At 38.9% G+C, this 24,940-nt stretch overlaps 1 protein-coding gene across 1 annotated transcript in view; it reads left to right on the top strand.

The window, feature by feature from the left end:
- The first annotated feature begins 5,270 nt into the window (after positions 1-5,270).
- LOC146001543 (uncharacterized) overlaps positions 5,271-24,940 on the top strand; it is a 184,387-nt gene continuing 164,717 nt past the window's right edge. Inside the window, exon 1 of the mRNA XM_083138993.1 lies at positions 5,271-5,520. The gene's annotated coding sequence lies outside the window, so the exon portion shown is untranslated. The remainder of the gene's footprint in view (positions 5,521-24,940) is intronic.

The raw sequence follows: 24,940 nt of genomic DNA, 5'->3' as shown, positions 1-24,940 counted from the left end.
TTGCTTTAATTTTGGACACTAGTGTAGTTTTATTATAGGCACTCACATGGGCGTCGCAAGAAATTTTTGTAGGAGTGATCAGGCCATTGCCTAAACTAAATTAGTAGAAATAATATTTATTATAAGCAATTATAATTATTTCCCAATAATAACTAATATAAAGTAATACAAATAAACCAATTTTTTTCCAAATGTTTTATTATTATATAAATGCGGAGATTTTTCTACTCGATCCACCAGATTAGTGAATATCGAGCACAATTATTGTTTTCCATTATTTTTTTAAATAACAAGCTTTTATGTAACTTGAAATTCCAGGGGGTCGTCGAACGCTTCTAACTCTCCTCATGACGCCCATGGCACTCGAGACAGGGAGACAGGGAGATATGTAGAGAGTATAGTATAATTGTATTAATCCGATAATATGATTACGACTAGGCGGAGAGAACACGCTGAAAACTGTATTACAAGTATTATCCTCTCTCTCTTTTTCTCTAACTCCCCTACATTTCCTGGATGTTTGATCTTTTAGGACCGTTTACTAAAACATAAGAGAATTTCAGAAAAGAAGCATTGTTTTAAATATGAAACTTTTGATGTTTGATTCGAATCGACAAGCTTGTGGCCGAGTGAGAAACAGCAAGAGTCTTAGAAGCTTGTACGTGGTCGGAATTAGGAAGGAGACGTCTTCTTCTTCCTTGTCGAAAAGCAGTTTTCTCTTTCCGCCTGAGGTCAATTAGGAGCAATTACGCACCATATATCACGTGGGTGCTTCTTTGAGAAGAACATTACTGGAGCTTTGAAAAGCATTTCTGTCATCCGTACAATGTTTGACAAGGCTAACAGTCACGAGACGACTGTATTTTCCCAATGTTGTCTTTCATTTAATAGCATAAATGACGTAATAGTTGCTATTATTATGTTTTTGCGTGGTGAGCACGGCAATAGCAGTATTCCTGAGAGGATGAATAGTTGAATCTTGAATGCCACTGGATTTATTGGGTGGGGCTCAGAGCCGTAGCTTGAGATTTCTGTACCCCGGAAGAAAATAGATTTTGGAGCTTCCTGCATCGACGATATTTTGATCATATATTCACCCACACCAAAAATATTATATTAGATTTTTCTCAAAATTTGCGCACTCCTGCAAAACAAAGAACCTTTTCTCTTAACTGTAGAAAATACCTGTGAGAAAATATTGTTCTTCGACGAAAGGTTCGAAATACCCATTTGACACTATTAAATTTTAAGGTTGTATTGGGTAATTTACAATTCGTTGCTTTTTAGTATAGCGGGGAATCGTTAAAACAACAGTGTTCTAATATAACAAAGTGCAAAAATTATGACCATCTGCTTTAAGTATAATAGAACGTCATGAGGTCACACAATACAAAGATTTTTTTTTGTCTCTTAATGTATCTATAGTATATACGTTCTTAATCACTTCATCAAAACACCAAACACATATTTCCAGAATTGGACATTCACCATTCGGTACTTCGTATATCACTTTATGATATTGTATTCAATATCTTTCATAAACGCCGACCTCCGTAGCGGAGTGGTTAGCACAGCGCGCAGGGGTCTCGGGTTAGAATCCAAGCCGGGAATGGATGTTTTTTGTAAGTGTCCCTTCATCAATTTCATTAGAACACTACTTATCCTCATCTTTGCTATTGGCCAAAAGTGGCAGAAAGAGTAAATAACTAAACCAAATCAATTAATCACAACAAATGCACATTTAAAGATTAATATTTTGTTTGTACTGTTTTTATATTACTGTTGAAATGTATAGAATAGTAACCATAATTTCGTGTACACTTTATGCACAGTAAGGCTAATCTGGACTGGACCTACAGTTTAAAGTGGAGTCCAAACCACTATGTACCTCCACCGGGTATCGAACCCGGAACCCCTTGATTACAAGCCGTCGACGCTACCAATGCGAATCGGGAAGTCCTTCGTAACTTGTTACTTGAAAAAGTATTAGTCATAGACTTTCGGGTTTATGAATGCCAGAAAGACAGAGATATTATTATACTTATTTATATTATCTCTGTGGGGCTCGTGCTTTATGCTGTCCATTTGTGTTTGTGGTTGTCCTTGCATCCATTTTATGCTATTATTATTCTTCCACATCTTCGCATTTAGCCAAAACTGGCAGAAAAACGAAGTACAATCAAACAAATAAATAAAATAAAATAAAATCGAAAAGTAACCAATCACCAATACACACACACTCGGTTGAACTGTCATGCACCATACCGCACCAATTTGTTGGAATGGTAACACATTTCTTCTTATCGGCCTATTACTTGCTGGATTGTATATCAACAGTAAGCACGAATTTCACCGTTATGAATCAGGCGTAACTTTACACGGGAAATGAGCAATAACGACTCACGTGACGTGCTGCATGAGAAGTTGACGGAAGTGTCAGAAGTCGACACTTCTGTTGAATCAGCGCGAAAATGCGAAAGTCTTCAACCGTGAAATTCAATATGCATTCTCTGCACGCCCACTAGTGTAGCCTTGGCAGTCGTCTTTTGCCAGAAAGAATTGGAAAATATATTTAAAAGCAAATGGAAAAAGAGGAAGGTTGGTTTGTAACTTTTTGTTTCTTTTACCTGCTTTCCAATATTCACCAATCCGCTCACATCTCATTTTAGTAAACATGGAATTCCTGCGCCAAGGGCCTATTTTGGTTGGCGGAGAGGAAAGGCGGAGGGACGCAGTGTTGCAAAGCAGCAACTCTTTTCCCCAGAAAATGACTTTGAGGTCTGGAAAATATATTTTAATAGTCATTTTCTGAACAGAACCAAACTCCGCAGCGCAACAGCGATTTGAGAGCCTAAGCCTGCCAATCGGATTTTCGTTGGGTGATGCGTGGTCAGCGCATCGAGTCCCATCGCCGCTGTTTTCTGTCTTTCGAGACAGGAGCCCGTTACTTCTTTTCAAGTAGCTCCCCGAATGTCCTCATGATTCTGGATCAACAACGATCTCTTTTGGATGTTCCACCGGGAATCGAAGCCGGGACCACTCTCCCATTTCCACAATCATTTGTTTTGTTTATTAATATTTCGAATTACGATGGTGTTTCGATTTCATATATACGAGTACTAAGTATCCGTCTCTTCATGGTACGGCCCGCAAAAAAAAAAAAAAAAAAAAAAAGTTGAACCCTAAATAAAATCCTAAATACGTCACTGCTTTATTGTAATTTTTGAAAATATAAAAAACACCCCTATTGCCTTGCATTTTCATCTTGTGTGAAATTACTGCAGTAAATTTTGTACATTGGGTTGTGAGAAACTCGTACAACTACAAGTCGTTACTCTATGACAGACTACAATTTTCGAAATGAATGTCAAGATGCACAAATTTGGAAGGTTTGAAGTAATGATGATTAGCAGTAGTGTTTACGTCATGTTCTTGTTCTGTTACAAAATTATGACGCTTTGAATGAGTAAAAATAGTTTTTAGATTCCTATTCAACAGCTCTTCTTCATATTAAAAAAAGTTTCGTAAAAAGGGTTTGAATTCAAGAGATCTTCCCTTCGTTTTTTTTAAAAATTCAAGTGGGTTTCATCTCAGTGCAAAATACCATCATACCTTCTTGTTTTCATAAGGTGAAAGTTTGAACTTTATTTCTGGACCTTAAAAATACAGGGTAATTCAAAATGAATGGTGGAACTTTACACAATTATTATGACGTTACTATTTATAATAGAAAATCAGACAAGGCATCAATATAAAGAAGAACTCTGGAAGTTTTACTCACATTATTAAGATTCAACATGGGAACCAGGTGTAACGTGTAAAAAGTCGTCCACACAATAATCAAGTACTTGCTATGCACGAGACAGCAAGTCGTCGTCAACGGTTTCCAAGTCACTAACAGTTCGCAGTTGTAACTTTGGCAAATCTTTCGGTAGGGTGAAACATATGCATTACCACCGAAACGCATGCGGAAATGTCTTTGCACCATTGTGATTGAATCAGTTCTCGATAGCTCCAACACACGATAAGACTTCTACTGGTCATTAGCCACTTTGCGACACTGGCGATCCTGGTGGAGCATCGGCTAAGCAGAATAAACCCGCTAAGTGTGAATGAAACTTCAGAGTGTTTCTTTATACTGACGACTTGTCTGATTTTCTATCATAAATAGTAACGTCATAATAACTGTAAAGTTGCACCATTAATTTTGAATTACCCTGTATTTGTCGTGTATAAATAGACTTAAATCTACAGACTTGATGTGTGATTTTGATTTATAATCGAAGCATGCATCATGATGATCCACCGTCTCTAACCTCTCACGTAATCTCCTGAAGTAAACATACTTGTCAGGCCTCCATTGTCTATTTGTCGAGGTTTTTCAATAAATTGTGATGCACACGATAATTGACAAGAATGAGTTCTAATCGGTCAGATTATTTCAACAATGCATTTGTAGCATTTTCTTTCAGAAACTCTGGTTGTAAACACAGAGTAATCATGACTTCGCATAGAGTTGTTGAACATGACCTCACCGGAAATCGAATCCGGAAGTCCTGTTTGGCCATTTCACACTTAGTTCATTAGTGAAAGAACAAATTTAAGTTATGCCCACGGAAAAAAAAGACAGATGGAGAAAGAGATAAGGAGAAATAAGAAAAGAGAAATACAAATGAAAAACAGAAAACACGAAAAGGATAAAGAAAGAGAGGTAGGAAAACCAAGATACGGAAACGGGAAGAGAGAGAGAGAGAGAGAGAGAGAGGAGGTGGAAAGAAATAGAGAGAGAAAGCTGAAAAGCGTGAAAGACTGAAAACACTAAAAAAGAGAGGAAACCAAAAAAAATATTAATGGAAAGAAATAAACTACAACAATAAGATATAACGAAATAAATAGAAAAGGATAAATAAAGAGACAGAGAGAAACAGAAAGTGTATTTTTCGTTATAGAATCTAAGAACTGCATTTCAAATTTCAAATCTCACGATGCAGATTTAGAACTGTTACCGGTTTTCTTAACATTTCTTCACTCTCGCATATCTTCAACCCGACTAAACAAGAAACCTAGAGTTGATCACACTAAAATATGAAAGGACCATAAACACTGGAGTCAAAGGGTCGACCCGCAACGATTCCGATCTTAAAAACGAAGAGAGAATTTCCGCCGAGATCAGTTGGCAATATTGTTGTCGTTTTGGCGCGCCGCCAGCCCGTTCCGGCGGCAGGCACAATTTCCAGTTCGAGTTCAGTGTTGCTCGAGCTATCATCGCGTGGCAACCGTTTGTCGTTTGTTTGAGTATTCTCGCCGATACGTACTCGCGCGATATGACATCGTGAGCGTCCTGAGCGAAGTTAAACCTCAGTGTGCCGGAGTGTCGTGTCAACGCGTTTCAGTGAGAAATATAAAGGAGAAATATCACATTCGTACTATGTGCATGTGTCACGTGTTCCCGCCAGTGGGTGCATCAATGGAACAGTTAGGCCCTTGCCGCGCTGTTTAGCTTAACGTTGTTTACATGAGGTAAGTGCTTCGAATTAAAACTTATATTTTTAAATTCTCATGAGCTTTCAACAGCAGCTTAACCTTGGGCCTAACTTTTGTGGCGGGGGGCAGAGGTTAACAAAGTATACTTAACTTCTACATTTTATTAAATCTGAAAATTTCAAGCAAGACATCCTTTGTAGCCGTGATCTTCGACTGAAAGTTCCGGGTTCGAGTCCCGGCCCTGGACATGAAAATTTCTGCGTGTGTCCATTCATCAAGTTCATATAATCATCATTCCTCTTCATCGTCATGATTTGCATACAGGGAGAGAAAAGCGACATAAAAAACCTTCGCAACAAGCAAAGGGAGGACAGCAATACCAAATCCTTCACGTTCATATTTACGCGGGCGAGACATATTTCTGAGTTATTTAAGGGGAAGCGTCACTTCTATCTGCAACGAATCTGACACTTGTTATTGTCATTGATCAAATATTGAATTGAAATACAATTTCAGGTGAATGTTTATTTTTAACAATTGTAGTTATAAATATAAAATTTGCTCTACAATAAAGCAATGCAAATCCTGATTAGACTGTAGCTACACATATGATCAGAGGAGGAACACGAGAAGCTAGATTTGACATTAAATTGGGTTCGACCCATCGATTTTCAAAACTCCCAAACAGATTCTATGTAGAGGAGGTAAAAAAAATATAAATTTTGGTTCGATTACTGCACTCATTTTTTTCTAGAAAAATTGCTTTCAAGACAACTTTATGCAAACTTAACATACCGTATTGTAGGAATAACTGAACCAATGAAATTCGTACCCCAAGCGGAAATAGATCAGCCTACTGAAGAAGTTTTGTAGCCGATCTCCGTGGCGGAGTGGTTAGCACAGCACACTACAACGCCATGAGTCTCGGGTTCGAATTTTGACCTTGGCATGGATGTTCTTTGTCAGTGTCCCTTCATCAGTTTCACCATATCATCACTCATCCCCATCGTCGCGATTAGCCAAAATGGAAGATAGCGACGCCAAATAAATTAAATCGAGGGCTTTACGTCCTACCCATAACTCTAATGCTGTGGTTCTCAACCTTTTTCAGTCCGGGACCCACCTTGAAGAATATTACACTTTATGGGACCCATAAGCATGGGCACCGGGAGAATTACTTGTAGGGGTGTGCACCCAGTTTATAATCATATTTTTTATAACATCTAGTACTTTAAGCCCTTTCTGACGCTTGCTGAAACAAATTACACATACTTCATTCTATAAAAGTAAATATGTAATTTAAAAGACTAATTTACTGTAAAAGGAAAAACTAAACACAATGTGATAGCAATGTATAATGAAGACAGTTGATACCTCTCGGCAACCGCATACACACACACACACACACAGGCGGACGGAAATATCAAGCAACACCTAAGTCGACATGCGTATATAACATACAGATAATTAAGAACTCATTGCTGCGACCGAAACGTAAATTACAGATATCCGATTCCCTTGAGTTAAACATCAGAGAGGTGCCGGTAGAGTTTAGACTACGTACAATACGGGTTGAATTTATCTTGTTAAAACAATACATAATAGGTTTTTAAGACACAGTAAATACACTTTCGAGCCCGATTTCGCGACCCACCCATAGGTTGAGAAACGATGCTCTAATGGGTATGATGTTAGTAATGGAGACTGTTTAACTTGTTCTTTTAAAATGCTAAATTTTCAATGACAACTGTAGAAAAATGAGCAACATCAAAACTGTGGAAATTCTCTCAGTCCACTTTCTGCTCAGATAGGCTAATCGAGACTTGACCTCCACCGAAAATCCAAACTCGGACATCTTGATTGCAAAGGGGCAGTGTTATCATATGCCATCGGGGAGGCATTGTTTTGAAATTCTGAAACTGATATGTGATCAAATGACCGCAGAAACAATCCCTAGATTCTGAAAACGAGAAATATGAGTGTGGGGGGAAAATACCTCCCTCCTCCCCCCAAAAGAAACCTTCGTAACAGGAACTAGGCAGTTATACAATAGTTTTACGTCGATTTTCTTCTTCACTAATTACAAAAATTGTAACTAATTTATTGCGGTAGGAGGTGCACACGAAATACGAATCGGTAATGTAAGCCTCACATTTGAAGACCAGCTCTATTCTCATTAAAAAAAAAAATGACGCAATATTTCGGTACTTCAACATTTGATTGCATATCCTCGTACATCAATTAGGAAATTGTTCGTTTGCTTGCATTGTTTGTTCTGTTGCTTGGATCGGCACCAAGATTTGCAAACACCGCTACATCATCACGGTAACCCATGGAACAGAGAATAAAAAATACACTTTGAGGATTTGTAAGCATCTGTGCTGGTTAAAAAAAAAACCTACGTTATTTTCTAAAGGGGGGGGGGGATTGTTTTTTTTAAAATGGGATCAAAATCCATCCCACACTCTTTACCGTAGTAACATGAGGACATTATAAAACAACACATTGGATTAATTTGATTATGTTTTAAAATGTTTGCTATTTGCGTTCTTTTCTCGTTGATATGAAACGTAATGAAGTGAATGTAGGTGGATGATTATACACTACACTCTTCTTCTGCAAGACTGCACGCTTCCATTTGTAACATAGTGGAGGAGTTACTCGTTGATATTCACCGACATATATTTAATTGTGTATTCGATTCCCTGCAAAAACAACCTACTATTTTGCCGTTTTTTTTTCTTTCGAGAAAAACTTTCGGTGTTTCGACGTTTCCCACACATTTAAATCTCGAAGACAAACAGATTCGGTCAGTAGGTAGGATGTTTGAAGAGCTTCCAGCGCAACACATTTATTTTGAGCGAAAGTGTATGAGCGTCAAGAGGTGTAACGTTACCACGGAAGCAGAATAGCGACGTCAGTGACTTTACAAGAAACCATGCACTCTGATGCTCACAGCTTTCTCAGTGTTTCAATGTTGGCATCCGGGGTTTGAAGTCCTGGGAAGTGAGATCATGCCCTTTGTAATGTTTTGTTTCAACAGTGTCGTCTCCTCGTACTCAGACCACTTTGTTAGGCTAGTTGTCAATAATGACAATGCCTGTTCTGATAACACAGAGTATCTTCTCTGGATTACTCAGCTACGAGAGTGAAAAACAATTGCAGGCAACAACAAATAAGATGGAATGATATAAAGTAAATTTAAATAAATAAATATCTTAGTGTTACAAAAATATGGCAGCAAAACCTCCAAAGGTATCTTTTGCTTAGACAAACAGAAAACACGAAGAACGGTTTTCACAATTTTTTAAGGATATTGTTATCACCGAAGATTTCGCACACTTTTATTTGACCTGTCCGGTAGTGTAGTGGCTAACACTGACGCGTTAGATTCACAGATCGAGCCTCACTGCAAAGTGATTAGTATTGATCCGTATCTGAGCATCAAGTGGACTTAATTTTTTTTTTGTATTCTGTTCTTACAGGGTTGGCATTACATAACTTTTTCACAGTACCACATACAACTTAGCTCGTACAAGCTTTGGATTCTAGGAAGATAACAAACGTTTCTGACTTTACAAGGTTGGTTTGAATTGTTGTTTTAAGTTTACTTTATGCACAAATAGGCCAATCGGGACTGGACCTACAGTTTAAGGTGGGATCCGAACCGCTATGTGCCTCCACCGGGTATCGAAGCCGGGACACCTTCATTTCAAGGCGACGACGTTACCTCTACGCTATCGGGGCAAAACTTACAATGCTACACTTAATCGTTTTGTTCGAGTCATTTATGAAAAGAAGGAATATATTTTATAAAAGTCTGTCAGTACATCTGCCTGACTCTTTATGCAACCCGTCACACTTATTCGTGTCGTGCGGTTGCATGAGTTGCAGGATGTAATTACAGTGAATATTTGCTTACATTAGATTAAATCATATATCTGTGGTTAAAATAATGTGGTTGGACGAAAGGAAACTGCAGCATATTTTGCTGAAGGTTTTATCCCGAAAATTACGCACAATGCCTGAGAATGGAGGATGGGAGCTTGTGACAGAGGTTACATATCGCTTCCAACATTATCGATGTCTTGCCGTATTCGTCAGTAAGCGATTTTCCGTCATAACAAGATTCTAAAAGCATCGTGATTTTTTTTTACTTATGTAAATGTGAGAAAGGTGTCGCAATAGCCATAACAGTTATCTATTTCTATTTCGTTTACGTACGTTATTTTTCTATTTCTCTGGGTTTGTATCGACAATGAGATTGAATGATGATAGATTTTAAATAGATACGAGAAAGGCACATCTACGCCTCACTAAGAATTCGAACCCAGGACCATACGAGTTTCATGATGATGCAAAAACCCCAAAAATGTCCGTTATCAAGTGCATTGTCTCCAAAATCTACCACCTTGTGTCCGAATATATAAATATTTCAAGCAATAAGAATTGAAAGACATTAACCTCCTTATAAAGGTAAAGGTACTTACTAATGGGGTGATGTGGAGGTAGAGCTTATGGCTGAATAATGTATGGATTCCCTTAATTGGACCCAACTTTACAAACTATAAATTTACATACACTAAGTTGCTATTGCATCAGTAAGCTGATAGAAATAAGCATACTGCATCTATATAAAGTGGCAATACCATACGGTGGCTTCAAAACCAAAACCGTGCTGGAGAAAAGATTGTATGTAATGTCAGTCGAGTAGTTTCTTATTCGATGTTTTAAATTTTACTCCGCTCTTCTATCACTTTTGGCTGATTGCGAAGATGAGAATAAATGATGATGATATGAATGAAAGAACAATCACAAACACATGGACACGACGCAACACAGACCCCACACAAATGCCAGACCCTCGTTAGTCTGTAAAATGCAATCCAGGCTGTACTGCGTGCAAGAGAGATTGACACTTGGGTGTCTTCTGAAGGGTCACACCTTACACCACGAGTAATTTATGCATTACATATGAAAACACTTAGGACCTTATACGATATAGACAATATGTGGGAATTATTTTCTGGAATTTCAAACAAGTATTTCCTTGACATACTGCACAAATCCATCATGAAGCAATACGCTGGTGTTAACCGAACCAGAGATATTCAAATATACGCAGTTGACTTTCTGTGAAATGGTGCGGAGACGTTTTATGATTAATAGACTTGCTTATTTCCTCATATTTGTTGAAACACTTGAGCATTTGTCATAGCAACATGCAACTAGTGCCGCGGTAGCTCAGTCGTTATGGCGAGAGATCCAGGTTCGATCCACCTGTTCAAGTGGCTGCGGCGCCCACCCAGCGTCGTACAAAGTGGGTACCTGCAGGAAACTCTGGGGGTAAAGGCGTCCAGGGGCGTGATGCTGATCACATCACCCCCACCTTCGCCTGTGATCAAGAAAGTGTGGGGCCCTAACTCCACACCCCCTATATGCTTTCATGGCGTGGTGCAAAGAACAGGGGAGCCCTTTACTTTTTTTTCTTGCAACTAACTTTCAAAATATGTTACCGGATTTAAATACCTACAGAAAAGGGTTGTGGATAAATAATAATTAAATTTGTATTCATAATACACACATGTCGTGGAGGGCATTTTCTGCTAGAATTACAACTGCATAAGAATGTACTCAGGAGTCAGAACAGATTACTTTTGTGTGTAAATGTTTATGGAACTTGTCCATGTTGTGTAGTTAACACTAAATCTTGTATGCTACACTCGAACATTGTCTTACATTAGGTACATATTATTTCCGGTCATATATATCCTTGCGGTTTCTTATTACACCTGTGTCATTTGACATGAAACGCGCAAGCATCCCACTTGACATTTCGTAACACACCTTATCTTAGAAATTCTTGACACGGGTGAGTAAGTAAACATGATTCATGAAAAGCAATATTTGGAACTATCTACTGTCGAAAGCACGAGCACGTCATAGTACTCATATTCCTAGAGCAAGGCCAATATTTCGTCCGCCCGCTCTAGTTTCGACACATAACTGAGAAAACGTCAACAGACGAGAGAAAAACATTAGGAAATAGGAAATCAAAGTTTCAGTCCCAAACCAGAGATAACGACATGAACTGACAAAAAGGGAAAGAAAGAAAGAAAGTTGAGAGGGCAGTTTGGAGCCTTTGTCCGCCAAAGTTTGCCCAAAGCCATCCCGATAAGTGAGGTCAAAGCTTGAGATGTTTTCTCCTGTTTGTTTCTCAACTCCTGAACGTTGGTGACAATATGACGTCAGTGTCAAACGTGGAAAGGCTGTAAGAAACTTTTGTCAGCTGACTTATGTTTGCGAAGTGACCTCTCAACATTTAATTTTCTATTTAAATATAATAAAAAGAGACACCTCACAAATCTGAGCACATGCCAGTTTCGTCAGACTTACTAAAACAGGCATTAGCATTATGTCCTAAAACTATCATTCAGATTATTTTATATTTTGAGGAACTCCATAACACACAAAGAGAAAGAATCTAACGAATACATAGTCGGCCTTGTAGAGAAGGAGAACGGTTCAGTGCCCACAGCGGGAATTAAAGAATCAGTCTTAAAGAAATTCCGATGCAAGTCATCTTTAAAGTTAAAGATTCATTTTTACAGATGAAGCAACCATAAAAAATAAACTGATACCGCATATCTTCACATTATGTTATAATGATATTACAAGTAAAAATTCAAATATTTAATTGAAGAACCATATTAAGTATTTTATCGCGGTGGCTATTATTTGATTCTCCAATCACAGCAGTTGTGCGTAGTGAATGATGATGATAATAATATAATAATGTGAGACACTGTAGTGAAAAATAACTCGATATTAAAGACAGAGAATACATACATACCCCTCTTCTCTCTCTCTCTCTCTCTCTCTCTCTCTCTCTCTCTCTCTCTCTCTCTCGCTGTATGTGTGTGTGCATATATGTACATTTACATGTATTCTAAAGGCGAAATGTGAGTAAAGAGTAGGGAAGGTATCGACACGAGACGAGACGTAACAAACTCTTCTTCTCGGTCTCGTCCCGAATTGTAAATGCGTATCTCGTTCTCAGTCTGGCCTCTATGTACAAACACCTGTCTCGTCCTCGTTTCAAGTCTCGAGATTATATAAACAACATAAACAGAGCGTCACCGCATAAACATTTACAGCGTATAGAGATAATGAAAACAAGCAACTTGTCTTAGTAAAGTATTTCTGCTTGACGCCTCGTTTCGACGCTATGAGCTCTCGAAGAAAAAGTATCTTGAGAGTGTGCAACCACATAGCACAGGCTACCAATTGCCACTAATGCATTAACTTTGTTAATCCTATAAACACAGTAGGAGACTTATGAAAAAAAACAAAAAAAAAACAAAAAACAAGTAGAATGTAAAGAAAATTTGGTTTGTCACACGCCAAACTCTCAAACAAGACCGAGATTCTCGGAGACTAAAACTCTCGTTTCGATTTTACATAGGTGTATCTCGTTCTAGTTCGAGAAAAGACCGAGATTTAGTATCATCCCTAGTAAAAAATGAAACTGGGATAAGAAAGGTCCTATTCTGGAACACTACATGGCCCCAAGTACGACATTGACTAGTGCCACCTATACCGACCTTCTCAAGAACCATTTGAGGCCAGCGATACGCACAAAGCGAAGGGGATTGCTGAGTGCAGGTGTTTTGCTTCAACATGATAACGCCCATCCTCATTCTGCTCATGCAACCATGAAAACCATCGATGACCTACGCTTCAAGTGCCTACCACATCAGCCATACTCACCAGATTTGGCACCATCTGATTTTCACATCTTTGGTCCATTAAAGGAGCACCTAGGAGGGCAGAGGTTCAAGTCTGATGAAGACGTCAAATTGGCGGAAAGAATTTTTCTCACGCGGTATCGAAGCACTACCTATCCGATGGCGTAAGTGCATTGAACTGGGAGGGGACTATATAGAAAAATAATGTACAATCAAACATTATCCCTGCATTAAAATAGTGGAAAAAAATTAATTGCGGTTTCATTTGATAGGGAATGTTACAGTCCCTTGTATTTATACAGCAAAAACCTTTTGTGTCACAGAGTTTAGTTTTAGTTTAGTACGTATAATACTTTACTCTCTTTCCCATAATGGATCGAGAGGAAAAGGTGTGCGAGTATAGCATGAGTGTCAATAATGGAGTGTTTTTCTTCTTATCTCGTATGAACGATATGACTAATTCTTTACGATTACGAAGCGACACACGCTCAATATCAAAGATAAAGAGACATTACCATTCAAACATTAGGCGATTACGGTAAAGGGTCAATGGTCTTTGGCCGATATTGCACGGTTTACGTTGGATAATACAATACATGCTTCCATTCGTTGTTCATTGTCCCACTTTCCGTGTTGCTTCTTAATTTGAGTCAATTGCAGTTCAATTGTTTAATAATATTGGTAAGTAATAGATCTTAGTATGACAGTGTTTTCAATATGAAATGCACGATCATGGTCTCTAAGAACATTATTATTATTTTTATTATATGCTATTTAGTAAAATTATAAAGGTTAATTTAAAATTGAAGGGTATAACATGTACGAATGGGCGTATTTTGGTGAAGAAAATTCAGATTCTCACAATTCATTTGTTGTTTCCCCACACTTTCCCACTTATTGAAAGCACTACAATGAAACAAATTGTATGCTTTGGATACATTTTTGCACCACACTATAAAAAGTTGACTGGACAAATGACGATCTAAGACCGTCAATTTCCGCTGCCACCCCTACCGTTAAAAAATGACCATGACTGTTTGAAAAATATTAATGGTTATGGTGCACACAACTACATTTTCTAATCATTATCTATCTTTATGCAAGATAAAATATTCAAAATTAAATTTGAATATTTTCCCTTGTTTGTCTCAGTGATGCGTTATAGAGCTATACATGTATGTGTATATAAAAGTATGTACGTATGATGTAAATATATATATACACGCACACACACATAGCCTATATAAATGACACCGTCCTGTTTTCGTACATTAATATGAAGACTAAAATTTTAACGGTCGCTTCTGCGTTATTGTTACATTTGGCCTATTACCAATCAAAGTGCCCTCGTAGCTTGTTGGCTTCCTCAATGTGGTGATCTTAAATTTCTCGATTGGCATCTAATAAAGTTGTGTTCAGTGCGGACAAAATAAAGCTACATTGGCATTATTTTCATATATACAAGGGTCGTTCAAGGTTGACCAGGACTTTTATTTCTAGACAGGAAATATACATACATAGAAGCACCAAACCATGTCAGTTTTTCAAAGTATTCCCCCTGAACATCCAGACACCGCTGCCGTCGTTGTGGAAGTTCCTTGATGCCTTTGGCGTAGAAAAAAGTAGGTTGATGTCGTAACCACTGCAGGACAGCATTCTTGAGTTCCTCATCTGTCTGGAAGTGCGTCTCGCCCAAATGCTCTTTAAGTGCCCCAAACAAGTGGAAATCACTGAGGCATAAATCTGGACTGTAAGGACTGTGTGGTAAAACCTCCCAGTGCAAGCTGGCCAGTGTTGTTTGAGTCAAATGGACCGTGTGGGGCCTGGCATTGTCATGGAGAAGGATGACGTGTTTCGACAACATTCCAGGTCTTTTCTTCCGAACAGCCCCACGTACAGCACCGTGAAGCAGTGTTGAGTAATACTTGGCATTAATTGTGGCACCCTTCTCCACAAAATCCACATGGATAACACCTTTCATGTTCCAGAAGAGTGTTCCCAAAATCTTACCGACAGACGGCAGCGCTTTGCTTTTCTTGGGTGGAGGGGAACTTTTATGACACCATTCGCACACTCTTGCCCGTGACAGTGTTTGTTCACCATACTGTGCTTGCAGTCTACGCCAAATTTGAGCAGGTTTCACCTTCTCCTTCACGAGAAATTTCATTATACACCGCTGTTCCACAGCAACAGATACACTACTTGCCGCCATCTTTGTTTACACTACTGCGCATGCGCCAAATGTGTCGCAAAGGATCATGGTTACTCGCAAGGAAGAATCATGGTCTGTCCTGCCCTAGTAATGCAGCGCTACATTGATTCATTAATATTTTACGCACGAAAGTCCTGGTCAACCTTGAACGACCCTTGTAGATATATTACCTTTCGAACTTCTAAGAAATTGTCCTCCCTCCGACTCTCCAATTTTTTTTTCTCCAGTGGCCACTGCGTGTGTATATTCCTATATCAATTCTGTCAATTTAACATTGTTACGATTTCTCAAGAGATACATACAGTAGCTAATTGATTTATAAAAAATAAAGGATAAAAGAAACACTAGCCAAAAACATCAACTTGAAATTACGTGCGGTGTAAGTGAATACTGATTTCGTTGCCTTCAATACACATTGTATTTTGCTCATTTTACGATAATAATCCTTTATATCACTCTCGAGTTTTTCCATTTGTCTTGCTAACTCAAAAGCTTTCTGGAATTCCATGATGTTTTCTGCTATTATTTTCTTCCTAATAATGTCAGACCTTAAACCGCTCACAAACGTGTCAAACAATGCAATAGGTAAAAACTCACCATATCCACATGCTTCACCTATCTTTCGGAGCCTTCTTGTAAACCAGGGTTTTCCAACTGGCGGCCCGCGGGCCGCATGCGGCCCGCGATGTCTTTTTTTGCGGCCCGCGAAGCCAGTTTGCAAAATACATTAATTTTATGGATTTTTATTAAAATACGTTCCATTTATGAATTTCCTTAAACAACTGGCGTTTCTAACAGATATCACAGGTCATCTGAACGAACTGAACTTGAACCTGCAGGGATGAAACCAGCTGGTGTCAGATTTAATGGGATACATAAATGTTTTTCGTAATAAACTGAAGATTTTCAACGTTACTTTGGAGAGGAATAACTTGGTCCATTTTCCAAGCTGTCGGCGGCTAGCAGGAGATGAAGAAACACTGGGCTTTTCTGAATTCAGTGAAAATATTAAAGGAATAATGGATGAGTGTGACTCCAGATTTAAAGATTTTGGAGAACTTAAAATCAGCATCCAGCTATTTGCTCTTGGCGTTAACATCGAAGAACAAGAAGCTTCTCTCTAACTTGAATTGTGTGATTTGCAAGGCGATGTACGAGGGACGTTCCGAAAGTAAGTTTCGTCATTTTTTTATCACAGGGAAGCATTATTACAAACAGAAGAATACAATGTCATAACAAAATACAATATTTTGGCTATTTTTCCACATAGTCGCCACCGACGTTGACACATTTATTGTTACGTGAAATCAATTTCAAGATACCCTCCTGGTAAAAAATCTGTGCCTAGCGAATTTAAGGAAGTTCTTCATAGCCTGTTGCACCTCTTCGTTGCTTCCGAAGTGACGCAGGAAAAAGGTGGACGTCTGATGGGGCAAGATCGGGGCTGTAGGCCGGGTTATTCAATCTCTCCCATCCCAGACACGAATGTGTTCTGCAGTGACCCTTGCTGTGTGGGGTCTTGCGTTGTCGTCCAAGAACAAAACCTGAAGAGGAAGTCATTGCTCTCGCGCTCGTACCGCGTCAAGTGTTCACCCCTGAGCACAAGACTGGAAGGTTGACAAAAGCCCATTCATAGCGTACGACAGCACGCACTTCCATTTTTGAGCACGTTTCAGCCATACTGGTTTGCACTCGAATGAGCTCGGGCACGTCACGTCGGTCTGCTGCTTATCTCTATTGTTCGGCACTCTGTGCAAGCGCAATCGCTCCTCTGCTCTCGCTCCTCCCGTCGTGAATTCAGGAAAGATTGTCTTGTGTTATGGCAATGTGTTTTTCACTTTGTAATACAGCTTCCCTGTGAAAAAAAAATGACGAAACTTACTTTCGGAATGTCCCTCGTATGTGTTCCTTCAAACTAAGCAAGAAAAGGGGCCAGAGTTTTTCAAATACCTTTCAAATAAACGCTTTCCAAACCTTCGTAGTTTTGGGCTAAGAATGACATCGATATTCGGCAGCACATACACGTGTGGAAGTGTTTCTTCTTCAATGAAGTTCATCAAGAACCGCTACAGAAGCCGACTGGCAGATTCTTCACTGCTTCACCTTCTGAGACTTTCAAATACAGAAATTGAAGTGGACATTCCAACTTTAATAAAAGAAGCAGATCGGCCTCAATTTTCACATTGAACACTTACTATGAAGGATTCTTATTTGTATAGTGTGTTTTTCATTTCTTTCAATTCATCCATAAGTATTGGGTTTTTGTGTAATAAATTCTAATTATACAATTTTGATTTGTGATTCCATTATTTTTATTGCCTCATTTTAGAAATTTAGGTCATGCGGTAGCTACTACATTTTCAGTTCAGTACTTACAATTTTTGTAATTTTTAATCCCCCCCCCCCCCGCCAAAAAAAAATGCGGCCCGCCAATCAACTGCTGGATATAATTTTGGCCCTCCGACCGTTTGAAGTTGGAAACCACTGTTGTAAACAATTGCGTACATTTTCTTAACGGTAAATTTCTCGTATCGGACAAACGGTTGAAATTTGCTAGTTGATTTAATTTGAATATTCGTACTTACGTATTCTGCATTGAGAAACATTGCTGAAGGTGGCATTTCTCTTATTTCACAGAAATAAGCTCTATTTGCGACATATCGAGTAAGTTTTCTTTGTTTCTTTTTGCCTTCGGTAACACGCAAAATGGCGGTCACAGTTTCACTACCATACTCGGCATGCAGTGTTTCCACCCCACTGCACCCAAAAATACCTACGTAGCCCCACGAACCATTGACGCATAGCCCCACGAACCATTTCCGTTAAGGTTAGGTTAGGTAAGGTCACGTATAGGTTACAATAGTTCAAAATTGGTTTCGAAAAAAATGTGCGTAGCCCCACACATTTGCATTTGCAAACCATTTGCGGAAACGTACCTTCTTCAGTTACAAAAACACATGTTTGGAAACACTGACCGGGATTACGTCATCACACACAGGCTACATCCATCTGGAAGTAGATGGATGCAAGAGCTTTCGTGCATCGGTCACACATTTAATATCGACAAATCGATGATTTACCGGCAAAATTCAATGAACGATGCGAGAAAACATTTCCCCGAACTTCCATAAGTATAAAGAAACTGCATTCGGTAAGTAATTTCTCCTGTAAATTTGAAGAAATCCGTTTGTCCGATACGAGAAATTTACCCTCTTAACTTTAGGCGTTGCACTATAAAATTACTACTTGGATTGGGTAACGTCGGAACACAAGGTGACCAAACTGTTGTGCGGATAGGAAGACTCCGAAACAAATGAGGGCAACAGTTGTTAAAGAATATGGACGCGAACGAATTGACAAATGCATTGCTTTTAGTACCAGGAAAAACATTTTTTTACGCTGAATAATATAATAGTAATCCGAAAAGGAACACCGGAAAATCGAAGCAGAAGGTACGTACTTTGTGTAAATATAATTTTTTTTCGTGTATTCAGAGGAAAACAGCAGCCCATGTTCTGCAGTGAGACCTTGGATTGTAATAAGAAATAAGCCTATCAGAAATTTCCTTGAACGATTTCTTCTCTGGTAATATTGGAGAGAACAACTCGCGTAACACTTCATAAGGTTTGGGGCCAATTACAGATATGAATCTAGGAACTTTGCTTTCCTCAGATATGTTGAAAACTCGGCAATAATTATCATATCTTTCCAAATAAGAGTTAATGGTTCCTTCATCTGGATCATATTTGTCAAATCCTGGCACATACGACATGATGCCTACAGCAACGAAATCCAATTAATAGACAAAACTCACCTAAATCTGTACTACGCCGTTAAATATTTTTCTCGTTGCCATTTAATACATCTGTTGTGTATTTGGAACACGCGCAGATCGCACTCAAGGTGTCGAATAGATTATAAATTATATGCACACATAATTCAACATTATTTAATTGATCACAAAATTCCATTCAACAAACTAATGAACTCCATTTATACAAGACCAAACATAATCTTTTTTTACCCACATAATCACAATTTCAAAGGTCTTATAAACCATGCAGACTATTTAGATAATAAGCGTTCACACATGCGACATCCACCTCATTAGGCGAACCACGACAATGAGGGTGAATGGTAATTACATGATCAACAAATACGAACACAACCCCGGGACTCGAACCATGAATTTTCGAAGTCGAAGTCAAAGGCACTCGGTGGCATTTGAAAATGGTCTTCTGCACGAAATATTTATTTATACTAACACTGGAAGTGATTAGTGAATAGAAACGAAAAGCATCGTAGCTGTATGTAAATGCTCTATTTTCAGGAATATGCTACAAATGAATTTTGTTAAGCTTGAACCTAATTTTTCCAGGAATCCTCATAATCCCTGAATGTATATTTTTCCGTATCCATGTAAATATACTGGTACGAATTGCGTAAGTTCTGGCGCATTTTGGCAAGAGTCCTTGCGATCTGTACTTTCTCAGCATGACAGCGGAGGTGAAAATAGTGTGTATTAAATTGACTTGTTAAGAGTTTCACATTTTTCAGTTAGAAATTGGTGCCATTGTGCAGCACGTTGCTAATCGGGAATTTATAGGTTTTCTGCGCGATTTTCTTTCTAGCCAATACAGTTAACCACAAAGATAGTATGTGTATATAACAGCGTTTCGATTCAATATTCTTTTACGTATTATAATTTTCCTCAGCTTGCATTTGTAATCAGCGTGTGCGTACAGTGGGATCCACTAGTATTGCAAATTGTCCATGATTATTTTCATTAATTTTTCTCTTACATCCTATGTGTTTTGAAGCGATGGATTTTTACGTATGCTGGTGCTGAAGTTGTCAACAGCTTGTTTTGAGTTTTCTTTTAATTCTTGAAGCTCTTATTGGGTCAAATAAAGTGCACGAACCTTGTTATGGACAATTTGCACGAAAATACTCATGTATTCCACTGTACATACACACATCTTTGTTCAGTAGTTTCTGTCTCGTTTCTTTACTCGGATTGTGTGAACAAAATGCATTTATAGTCATATTATGTGTACATGTAATTCATGATGATTGTTTGTAATGTTAATATGAATTAAGATAAAATAGACCACGTATAACTCGACTAACGAAGTTATTTCAAACAGACTTTGCGTATGATTTCTGACATCAAAGCACTTTGCTTCTTACTGATATGCTGGCATTCTCTGTGCGGTCACATCAATCACACTAATTTTCCAAAAAGCTGTTTTCGAACTCTGTACAGCCAATACGGGAAAATGTGGTTGAAATAAACTTTGAATGGATGAAAAAGAACTAAGATTAAATTTAAATTAATACCGAGGATATTGCGTTAAAATTATCCTTCAGATTAACAGAAAAATGTATATGAAATCAACCATATGTCCATATAGGGTTTGATTTTTGTTATTTAGCGCTGCTTTTCTGTCACTTCATCGCGACGATGAAGACGAGTGACGATATGATGAATTGATGAAGGGTCACCCACAAAGAACAATCATGCCCTACGCGGGATTCGAACACGAGACCCTGGTGTCGTAGCTGTGGTAACCACTCCGCCACCGAGGTCGTCGTGTCCATACAGAAGGAATGTGATCTTAATGAACCATAAGTTATTTACGACAGAATGTGGCTGAAATTTGCTTGAAGCTAATATAATATAATATATATGACCGATACTGGAAGGCGCCGTGGGAGCGTCGTCGCCTTGTAAAGAAGGGGTTCCGGGTTCGATACCCGATGGAGGCACATAGTGGTTCGGATACTACTTTAAACTGTTGTCCAGTCCCGATTAGCCTTAGCATAACGTGAACTTAAAACACCAACTCAATCAATCAAATGATGCTGGAAAGCAGGGCCGGATTAAGGTGAGTGCTATTGATGCTGCATCATTAAGCCTATTCCTGAAATAGGCCCAGATGAAAACAGACGAGAATTTTCCGAAAGCTGAACAGTTTTCTTTTCTTACATTAACCTGAAAATAAATTTTAGAATGAAGTTTGGAGCCCCAATTTCGGACGCCTAGACACAGCATTACTTACTATACAGTTACTATTATTCTTTGCGCTGTGACGTAACTATAACGTCGTTGTGTTTATTGTTCACCGAAGATTTCAAGTATCAGGCCCAATTTCGTCTTAATCCGGCCCTGCTGGAAAAGAGAGAGAGAGACACAGAGAGAGAGAGAGAGAGAGAGAGAGAGAGAGAGAGAGAGAGAGACAGACAGACAGAGAGAGACAGACAGAGAGAGAGAGAGAGAGAAAGAAAGAAAGAAAGAAAGAAAGAGAGAGAGAGACAGACAGAGAGAGAGAGAGAAAGAAAGAAAGAAAGAAAGAGAGAGAGAGAGAGAGAGAGAGAGAGAATGAGAGAGAGAGAGAGAGAGAGAGAGAGAGAGAGAGAGAGGGGTGGGTCCGAAATTTTGTTTTATAAACCTAAATGTATTACAGGAAAATGTAGCAGAATAATGAGTAAATCATTCGAGCTTATAAGGAAGGATATGATTGAAATATGAGAACTTCCATATCTGTATCCGAAAGTCAACACTGGCCACTCTCAAGCATCCCGTGATTGATTCCCTAGTGGGAGCTTCAAAAGTGTCAATATTGACCTAGCATCGTGAGGACAATTCGAGAATTATTTGAAAGCAATAGTAGCGGACTCCGATCTCAAAAGTCAGTTAGCAGCGGCGATGGGACTCGATGCGCTTGCCACTCGTTATCCAATGAAAAGTCTCTTCGCAAGCCTTGGACCTTCAACTCCACGGAGTTTGGTTTAGTTTAATTTAGCAGTTGCTGCTACTTTGGGCGGTTTCGCCTCTGGGCTACCTCGACCAATTGGCTAATTTAGCGGGAGGGGCACGTGCCTCCGTGATGACGAACTGTTATAAAAAAGTATCGACAGCATTATATCACAATTAACAAAAAATGTACGAGCAATTCTTTTCCAGAAACAATAATTCAAAGTTTAGCGCAAATTAGGGATGTGACGAAGCTGAAAATTTACCGATGCCGATGTACTCACCGATAATTTTTGGAACCGATACCGAAGCCGATATTTAACCGATTCCGATACATAAGATTATTAAACAGAAATGGGATGTCATTTTCAGCATGACAAAAATAAATTTGCTACGTACATTTCTATTGCATATCTTACGTATATACATATATATTCTCAAGAGATGCGAATCTACATTTGCATCTACAAAATGTTATGTGAATCTTTAAGAAGAACATGGATTCTCAAGAGATTAAACATTAGTACACAAGCAGTTCTTTGAAATGCAAAATGAATTCCTGTTCTGCCAGATTCAACTTTAGAAACACGAGATTTGGAAGCACTTCAAGAAGTAACCTACTTCTTCTCTTATCTCAAATCTGTTCAGCAACACTGAACATTCAATCACTGAATACTGACGCAGCAGGTATGCCCAAGTATTTTCTCAGGACTTGCTTCAGGTTTGAATACTCATTTTTGAATTTCCAATACAAGAGCAGATCCTGGTTCAGCAATGTACTGTTTTATTTCCGATTTATAGTTAGGTTGATCCTCTGAATGAGTTTGCAATAATTTTATTACAAAAACTCTACAATAATGACGAATCATAACCAAATTTTCAATAAATCTTACAAAACTAGAATATAAAACTTATTAGAAGGTAAAAACTCTAGTATAATCTGTACCGGTTTAAATATCGCATTTTTGCCGATTCCGATACCGATGCCGATGTGTCAATTTCGGCCGATTTTCATACATCTGTAATCGGCTTCGGCACATCCCTAGCGCAAATGTATTAATCGGGACTAGATTTACTAAATACTTAAGTACGTCGACACCTGAAACCGAATCTGGGACAAATATTACACATGTTTGTGATAGTTTCGCCTCAGGAAATTAATTTTCAAGGTTAACCCTTTCCATAATCATTGTTAGTACAAACAACATAAAACTGCTTTTATTTCACGAAAGCCTACTACTACTATCACTTAATATAATCAAAGGGTCTTGCGAAGGTACACTGCAAATTGCAAATTGTCCATGACTATTTTCATTACTTTTTCTCTTACATCCTATGTGTTTTTGAGCGATGGATTTTTATGTATGCTGGTGCAGAAGTTGTCAACAGCTTCTTTTGAGTTCTCTTTTAATTTTTGAAGCTCTTATTGGGTCAAATAAAGTGCACGAACATGGTGATGGACAATTTGCACGGTAATACTCATGGATCCCACTGTACAGTGGTTCCGATAACACTTTTAAGGACCAGTCCCAATTAGTTTATCTGATCACAAATTAGATCTAAAACTGTATTTAATTTGTTGTTTTAAGTCCATTTTATGCACAGAAAGTCTAATCGGGACTGGACCTACAGTTTAAAGTGGGATCCGAGCCACTGTGCTATGTGCCTCCACCGGGTATCGAACCCGAAACCCCGTGATTACAAGGCGACGACGTTACCACTACCCCATCGGGGAGGATCTAAAACTAACCACTGTAATTGCCTTGATGTGAATATATATGTACATATTAATTATGGGTACACTGAAAGGTTCGTTGCATACATCGCGATTGAACCAAGAGGATTCTGAATGACGAGGAACTATCTACGAAGTGCACCAAATGAACTGACCACCCAGCACGATCATTGACCTACTGTTTGGGATGCCATCTTACTGCTCTACGTACAATTCAGGTTTGCGAGTTCCCTCATACTCGAACGGTAGTAAGAACGTTTCACTCTTCGCAGTTGAACCAAAACACACACCCTTCCCCCACACACATGCTGGCACGCTTCCCAAGAAGAACAAGAGGTGTGCATTAAGTCTTTGCAAACGTGGAATATTGCGCAACCAAACGGAAAGTTGTAAACAATTGGCGAAGATAAATGCGCACATGCCGTGATTGCGAGCCGAACCGCCTTTCCACATCGGCGAAGAGGCTTTACGTTCTCCTCGTAAGGCTCTAAAAACTCGTCATACCCGTGACGTAAAGCAAAATCGCAATTGCGTCGCCGGCTGTTAAAGTTGAGCATGATTCGACCTTGCTGGGCTAAACTGCGCCTTCTCGCACGTGAGACGTTTAAAAGACTTTCAGAAATAATCCTGATTCGTCTTTTAATAAGTTAGACCGTCTCCGCGCCAACGGAACATTCGCACGCCTTCTGAAAGGTGTGGCGCGTCCATTAAGCTCCGGAGGACGAAACCGCGGTTTGGCACCCTTCGCTAAAACTCGTTGGGTGTAAAGGTTCTGGTTTCTGGAGCTGTAAAAGGAGGCAGAGGCAACACTAGAGAAGCGTCAGTCGTGTATGATGTCACCCTACTTTTGTTGTTTTATATGTATCTACGTGTGTAGTTTGTAGCACGAATTGTAGCTACTGTGAGAAGTTCAGACCGAATTGTTGCCAGTGACGATGGCAGATGGGACCCTTATAATCAATAAGCATATACCAACAATTCAAACAAACACACACTAACGGATT

The sequence above is a fragment of the Lepisma saccharinum genome, chromosome 17 (genome assembly GCF_977018435.1).
Source record: "Lepisma saccharinum chromosome 17, izLepSacc3.1, whole genome shotgun sequence".
Taxonomy (NCBI): Eukaryota; Metazoa; Arthropoda; class Insecta; order Zygentoma; family Lepismatidae; genus Lepisma; species Lepisma saccharinum.
This window is presented reverse-complemented; position numbering and strand designations above follow the sequence as displayed.